Source organism: Larimichthys crocea, chromosome III (assembly GCF_000972845.2).
Source record: "Larimichthys crocea isolate SSNF chromosome III, L_crocea_2.0, whole genome shotgun sequence".
NCBI classification, from domain to species: domain Eukaryota; kingdom Metazoa; phylum Chordata; class Actinopteri; family Sciaenidae; genus Larimichthys; species Larimichthys crocea.
This window is the reverse complement of record NC_040013.1, coordinates 24,523,357-24,531,556: the sequence shown is the minus strand read 5'-3', so window position 1 is coordinate 24,531,556 and position 8,200 is coordinate 24,523,357. Positions and strand designations below refer to the sequence as shown.

At 43.6% G+C, this 8,200-nt stretch overlaps 1 protein-coding gene across 15 annotated transcripts in view; it reads left to right on the top strand.

Moving 5' to 3' along the window:
* The first annotated feature begins 1,162 nt into the window (after window positions 1-1,162).
* LOC104930015 (E3 ubiquitin-protein ligase pellino homolog 1) overlaps window positions 1,163-8,200 on the top strand; it is a 41,440-nt gene continuing 34,402 nt past the window's right edge. For 3 of the 15 annotated variants that reach the window (XM_019263835.2, XM_027278337.1, XM_027278326.1), the window contains exon 1: window positions 1,172-1,583. The gene's annotated coding sequence lies outside the window, so the exon portion shown is untranslated. Of the gene's footprint in view, window positions 1,584-8,200 lie in introns of all 15 variants that reach the window. The other 12 variants (XM_027278333.1, XM_027278329.1, XM_027278331.1 and 9 more) reach the window with 8 other exon arrangements.

Below are 8,200 nucleotides of genomic sequence, written 5' to 3'. Positions count from 1 at the left end.
TGCCCACAAAAAAACTTTAACAGGGAAAAAAGCCTCAGGAAGAGCCACAGAGGAGGGATCCCTCTCCCAGGATGGACAGACGTGCAATGGATGTCACGTGTACAGGACAAATCAACACAAACATATTATACAATTACAATGGATGATAAAATGATTACAGTAGCAGTGGAACCTGTGATAGAGATAGAGAGACACAGATGCACAGCGGCAGCAAATCATCAACTAACTATAAACTGTAATGGAGATATGGCAGCAATAATGACAGTAATATTATGTGTAGTGGACGTCGTGCAGGATCACAGCAGCAGCCGAGAGAGCACAGAAACTCCGGGGAAGAAGTTTAGTTAGTAACATGCGTGAAAAAAGAAATTCCCCTTTGAGGAATCAGTCATTATCAAGGATTCAAGGATTCAAGAGTTTATTGTCATTGCAGCACATGTAAAACATGGGATAAACGAAATTGGTTCCCCTGGTCCCGGAGCAGCCCGATATCAATATATATATATATATATATATATATATATAAGATAGATATTTATATATAAAAAAAAAGTAAAGGCAAATTTAAATTTAAAAAAAGTATATACAATAAATAGAAAATCTATCTATTCTATTGTATCTTGTTTTTTATGTTAAATGCTGGTTTGTCAGTTAAAAATTTCAATATTATTGCCAATTATTTCACAAGGCTGTTGAAAATTTTAAAAACAAAGTCTAAAAAAACCCAAACAAACCTTTATACTGCTGTTGTTCTATTTATTGTATATACTTTTTTTCTAAATTAAAATTTGCCTTTACTTTTTATAGATTAGATTAGATTTATTAGATTTGTTATAGGGCTGCTCCGGGACCAGGGGAAACCAATTTCGTTTCATCACATGTTTACATGTGCTGTAATGACAATAAAACTCCTTGAATCCTATAATAAGACATAAGAATGGATGCAAATTTAAGTTTTTCACAATGCACATTTGCACAAGCTGCAGCAATAGATGTCAAATAATTGTAGTGAAGTAAAAAGTCTAGTATATAAAAAAAAAAACACCTGTATTTGAGCAGTGAGCTAAAAAACAACAATCCCCAGAATGCTTCGCGTCGACGTGGGTCTCCTCCTCCCAGCGTACGCTCGCACAGGCAGGCAGGGGCCGGGCAGAGCAGCTCGGCTCTGTGTTTACGTTGAGATGCTCACAACAAAGGACAGCGCACCGCGGAGAGGCTGTCTGTCACCGCGGAGATTTATTTCTGTGTCACGGTGAGCGTCTGGAAGTCACCGCTGCAGGAGGCAGGAGATTCAATAAACGCCAACCATTATCGGCTCATATAGGGATTTTTTTTTAATTTTTTATTATTATTATTTATTTGCTGTTAAAGCCGCACAGAGGAGGAGAAATTAAGAGCAAATCCTGTTTTTTTGTTTTTGTTTTTTTTGTGTGATGCCGGTGGAGATAGCTTAAGGTTGGGGAAAGCCAGGCAGCAGCTGGTGGAGGAGGAGGAGGTGGAGGAGGAGGTGGTGCTGGTGGTGGAGGAGAACGCTAGCAGCTCCACACCGAAGACAATACAAGGACTTCATCATTTCTATCACAGTGAGTACACGTTTGCAGGGCCACCGTGCTGCTTTGTTGGTTCATTAAACCGTCACCCGTGCTTTGTGCAGCACCGAGCTTATTTATCACGGCTGCATTACCTCATTTTTAAAGTCCCAAGTCAATGCACTTTAACAGGTAAAGTCATGACAGAGCTATTACTGTGAGTGCTGCAGCTGCAAAGTCCTGATCTTTGTCAAGTTGTCTACACACACACACACACACACACACACACACACACACATGCACCTGTTTTGTCTGTATCTCAGTGGAAATCAGAAGAAGGTAAAGCCTGTGGTTGGTAGTGACTGTGTGTGTGTGTGTGTGTGTGTGTGTGTGTGTGTGTGTGTGATAGAGGTATTAGTTTACATCACTTCCAGGCTTCTACATGCTGACCTGTCACAGAGTCGACGGGGAGGGAGTCCGGGTTGAAAGGGAACATTGCCTGATAAGGAATTAAGCAAATGCACGGACTCTTGCCATTACTGAAGCTTGATTGCCAGTTAATGACTTCCCCCTCCTCTCTTTCTCTTATCTCCCATCTCATTCTCCCTCCCTCCTTCCTCCCTCTCTCTTACTGGTAAGCAGTGATGTGATAAGTTGGGTTGCTGTCCGATAAGGGATCTCGCTGGCTTCCCTTCCCCGTGTTGGAAATGTCACAGCACGTAGAGACAGACGTGCATTAACTCACATCTGCTCCCCAGACCAGGATGCCCCAAAGGCCTTAATCCCATTGTCTGCTTGTCAGCGTGGTGATTAATCAGGAAGTTTTTTTTTTCCAAGTCCAGTAACTTTACCCATGATCCAAAACCAAACGAGGCCCGATCTGCAGACGCAAACTGAAACTTTGGTTGTCAAACTGTGGTGCATGTAGCCTCACCTCTCGAGGTATGTGGACAAAACGCAGATTACACTGTCAGAATATTACAAAATTGAGATAATTGGTTTTACATTTCCAGCACAGAACAGACACATGCGTGCATGATTCGTTATGAGCTGAAATGTGACTGCAGAGGTGAAATGAAAGGTTAAAAAACACGGTAATCATGGATTTTAAAGGGAAATATTAAAGAGAAGTTTCCTCTTTTCTCTTTTCTGGTTCTTAAGTCATCAACAGTAAATAAATAAACCTGTGTTCACTGTCTGTAGCTGAACATTATTGTATTTTAATGTCTGTGGTACTTGGATTTTGTATTTTCTGAGGTACGACTGACTGACATACTTGTATTTATGTTTTAAAAGCCTGCAACTGCTCCATAAGCAAAGCAGCCGGTCGAGAATAAGGTGTGAAAGTCAAACACCGGTGAAAAATTCATAAACAAAAGTGTGGGTGTATGAAATCATAATTATTAAGTGTTAAAAGGTCGCGCGGTGCAGCAGACATACAGCAGAAAGCGTGTGCGCGCTACGCGCTCTGTCACGGCTCCATCTGTTTGAGATTCGTCAACTTCTCCTGCAAACATAACGTGAAGTGTTTCAGGCTACGCTCGGAGTGTTTTTGGATCCGTATCAGGTCTATAACAGCGAGCTGGATCTGGTGTATTGCACTAAACAAAGGGTCAAGTTGCAACGCCGACACCTGCTCGAAGCAGTGTTACCCCGTCACAAGGAAGGACCGAAGAAGCTTTTATTATATTTTAGTGCAGACTATTTCAAGTCTGCATTCTCACAGTTCCTATAAAAGGTGATAACTTCCAGCGCGAAGTGCTCGGGATACAGTGTTTGCTGCGTAACAGGGGAGTGTGTGTTGCATATACGCTCTTGTGTTTGCACATTTGTATCGGGGTGTGTTGCCTGCCTGGTGTGTGTGTGTGTGTGTGTGAGTCTCAGTTTCAGTGGGGAAACCGGAGCCGATGGTGTCAGACGGGAGTGCAGAGAGAGAGCTCTGATGTCTTAATGGAGGCTCAGTGCTGCCTGTATCCTTAGTAACCCGGTCTGTGGGGACACAGAGAGGCCTCCCTGTCTCGGCCTGGGCTCGGATGCTGTATCACTGCTGTCCAGGAGCAGGAAAGTAACTCAACTGATCCGTTATTTTTTTAAATTTGATTTAAAGCTTTTGTGTCGTCTTGTTTAGGCTGAGAAAGTTTTGAACCATGAAGCTCTTTTTAAAACTCTGTAACTGAATTATAAAAGTTCTTCCTGTGAGTCTAAACGACTCGATTATTAAAGATTAGACTCAATCGCATCATTATGGTCGCATTTATGGGATGGAAAATTCTAAATCTGCGTCTGACAGCCTTCCAAATCATCATGTAAGACCCCTACTCCCTCGTCCCCAGCCTTTAATGCCCTCTAATATATATCTCTCATGTTATTTTAGGGTGCTGATCGATTTCAGGCCATGAACCCGTGAGCAAAAACGAACAGTTAAAGTTTAAACCTGCTTTTCTTTCAGTGTGGAAGCAGATAAAAGCTGTACACATTGAGTGAGTATGTCTGAGAGTCAAATCAACAACACCCCCAAATGGCCGTGTGCATTTGCACCCCATTAAACCTTAACGATGTGTACAGCACGTTCACGGCGATGGGAGACTTTTTTTTGTTTTGCGTTCATCTTTCAGCGTGCACGTGCTCGTCATCAGGGAGGGTCGCTGAGCTCAGCAGGGATCCTCGGGTGTAATCTGCAGGCGCAGCTGAGTAGCAGCTTTTCCCCCCGCTGTGTGTGAAGAGCTTGGCATTCTCTCTCTCTCTCTCTCTGTCGGTCCGGCTTACTCGCTGCTTGCTGCTGGGCTGGTAAATAGGCTGAAGTTTGCGGAGGGAGATTACGTCTGTCATGGAAAGTGGGTCAGACAGTGGGCACGTTTTTATAGCCTTGTTTCTGCAAGGTAGGGAAGGAAAGAGGAGGGAGGGGGGGGGCATTAAAACCACCAGCGTTTTTCCATAGCGTTGCTCGAGCGTGTGCTCTGTACAGACACTCTCCCTCTTGTCATATGTCTGCTAACAAGGCATCCGTGCTACATTATTGGCTCCTATTTTGGTGGGATCAAGGATAAATCTATTTTTTTTGCTGATGAATTGACCTTAGATCTGTATTTATTCACCCCAAACAGCCAGTGTACTGACTGCACAGATGTCAGTCTGATAGATGACCAGAAACTTTTGGTCTCCACATGTTCCCGAAGTGGACTCTCAAATCTTTGGGATGAGCGTCCTATTTGTTAACGTTTTCAGGTAGCTCGGACACTTCCTCGCCTCTTCTCGCACTGCACCAGACGTCACGGATCTTGGCCAAACTCTCCGTTTCCCTTCTGTTACCGTATTTCACCCACAGGTCACCACACATCTGCATCATCATATGAATTATGTAAACAAAATCAGCCCTAAATCTTCAGAGTAAAGGCGTCAGGAGCGCACGATGAAAGATGACTGGAAGCACACGGGCGGAGTAAGCACACCTGCACTATTGCTGAACGCAGAGTGTACAACAATGCGTAGTCCTCTCTCTTCCCTGCGAGCGCCTACTCTCTTCATAACACATCTGTCTTTATCTGGCTCTACATTTATTATTTATTTAAGGAGCTATTTTGGTGGTATGTTTGAGCGCAGGGACGAGAGCGCCTTCTGTGAAAAAAAACACGAATCTCTCTCGCTGTCTCTTTTATTTATCTTTCACACTTATTCACTTTGTGTTCGTCTGTTTTCCCACTTTGCTTCGACGTCACTGAAAGTAACACCGAGGCCTCTCTCTCTCCCCTGCTGCCAATACCTGAGTCAGAAAAGTAGGGAGGGGGGGAGGGGGACCTGACACATAGTGAGGCTGTTCAGCACCTTTATAAAAAAAAAAAAAAAGCTGTCGAGGAGTTCACAGTCCTATTTGGCGACTTTATTACTTTAACGGTAAGCCAGCTGAAGTCATGAATAGAATCCTTATTTGTAGATGTTGGTGCGAGTCCGCACGGGGGGAAAAAACGTCAGAGATGTGCTGACACATGAAGGGCTGCGACATGTCAGGGGGGGAAAAAACTAATAACATTGCAATATTTTATTCTGTTTGTGCAGTAAACATTGTGAGATGAAACAAATTGCGTAATTTCACCGCACATGTGCTTTTTTAACCTCTGCAGCTCCAAATTACTTGCAAGTGTCGGGCCTCAATTTATGAGAAATGATGAACAAACTTGTGCCTTTTCTTCTGTTTTCTGCAAATTACTTGCAAGTGTCGGGCCTTTTTGTTCCTTTTACACAACTGTTTTTGCTTTACCTCATCATTACAAGGTAAATGTTGACCGTGTAGTGTAATGGCTATATAATATGACACCATTTCCGTGTTTATTGGCCTCATGAGGCTCAGTTTATGAGAAATGATGAACAAACTGGTGCTTTTTCTTCTGTTTTCTCCCCCCAACGTACCTGCTGTAGTTCCTTGTTGGAAGAAATACTCAAACTGTCATTACAACAGCATATCCTTGTTCCCAACATTCGATACAGACTTTTGACACTTTGAATGTACCTCTTCGGTGAGTCCGTCCGTCTCTCTTCTTTCCAAAAGTGCCGTGGATCATTTCTTCACGGAGCTCGGCTTTGAGGGAAAACAGGAAGCGATCCAGGTTTTGCTACAGCGGCTCAAACAATAATACCGCCTGGAAACGCTAGAGGGGACGTTAAAGAGTTTGAGTCTGTTTCCACTTTAAGTGGCCGGTCCCGGCTCCCATTTCCATTGTGATGAATTGCTTCTTTTCTCTTGTTTTTAAATCATCGTAAACCGACACACTGTCGATTGGACGACACGAGACCGCACCTAATACTTTAACGGATCATGAAGATAATCGTTAATTACAACCCTCCTGTGACTAACGGCAGAAGCAGATGTTCTTGAACATTTTGCTCGGCGTCCCTTCTTGTTACTTATTTGTTTTTATTTGCATGTTAGATTAAGTCTTTTAATAAAAAAAAACCCAGATGTGCTCGATGGCATGAACTTTGCGAGGTGAACCAGTTTTCATCTTCTGTCTATCTACCTGCATCCTTTGCAGCGTGACAGTTGCACAGACATTGTGATGTAAAGATACTGAAAGGATGTATTGTAACACCAAAACAGGAAAGGCTGTCAGGAGGTGTTTATTTCCCACTTTGAATGCTTTTTGGCCACATGAAAAAGGCAATTTGTTCTTGATTTGTCAGTTTTGGGCGTGTTAAACACCTCTGCCCAGACGGAAATCTTACCCTGTTCCAAAGAAGACCGTCATTTCCCTCTGTGTGACCAGAATCCTTCGTTTTTTACAAGCAGGAACTGAAAGTTCTCTTGAGGTTACGTAAAAACTTGAAAGAAAGAACGTTTTGTGTGTGTGTGTGTGTGAGTGTGATACCATCTCTGCGGTTTCCTTGCTGTATAGTACATACATGCGACTGCAGCTGAAACGGCTGATATAATTCGGCACCTTCTCTTTTTCACACGCACACTTGCAGACACACATTCTCGTACACGCAGACTTGTAATTAACGACTCCCCCCTCTCATCGCGCATGATTGCCGTTTCCTGCTTCGCTTTCCAACCTTCCTGTCTCAAACGAGCTCCTGTGTGCATCCTCGCATACACACAAAAAACGGTCGAGAGTTCAGCTTAGTCGAGGCGCCGCTCGTTTCTGTGAGTGCAAGGAATGACCGGGCAGTAGTTGCTGAAAATCCATTAGGTAATCAACGTCTGGAGGGTCCTTGTGATCAACGCAGCCACAGCAGACGGTTGCTGAGATGTGAAACACAAGTGGAATTGTTCTCATTCTTAAATGTGATCCATTATGTAACTGTTGTTTAGACCGAAGATAAACTTTAAGTTCCACTTATTTCCAGAAACCTTACGTCTGTTTTATTTTAAAAAAGTCCAGGAGATAGAGCCAGAAGTCTGAAGTGCCAGAACTCAAACTCGCCCCCAACTGAAGCCTGAACGCTCGCAGCAGCACCGAGCACCAGCTTGTCTCATTCGTCTGAGACAAGAGGCTAATCATTACAAACTATGACCAGGTGCAGCGCAATTAGACATACATAGACAACCATAGTCAACGGCGCAAGGACGCAAACAGGAACGGATGGGGAACGGAAACATGAATCAGCCTCGAGCACGCAACTGTTGGAAACACCCCCCCCCCCGATGTTACTGGAATAATGTCTTTTAGTTTAGCTTACTCCCATGATTGTTTGTAACCCGTCCCTCCACAATCTACACTACAGGATGACATATGTTGAACCTCGATGGCACCTTGCAGTAGACGATGTGTCATTGAGCGCCTTTGTTGGTTCTTTAAATTATGCAGCGCTACAAAGCGGTTTGCAAATTTCATAAATATGTATTCAAGTGAATTACAGCAATTTAAGTATGATCTGTAATTTTCTCCTCCTCTGCGCTGAATCTAGATAAATGAATCATGAGCTCACACACACACACACACACACACTGATCCTTTACACACACTCTTCTGCTGCACCATGCTTCCAGGAAGGTCACTTTGTGTGCTGTGTACAATCAGGAGATGCCACTCCGCTCTGGAAGCAGTTGGTGTGTGTGTGTGTGTGTGCATTTACATGATCAGGCCTGTGTACAGTCTGTCCTTGTGTGCATGACTGCACACATGTCACAGTTTTTGCATGTACACCGTACACGTGTAGCGGACTTGTGTCTTGTT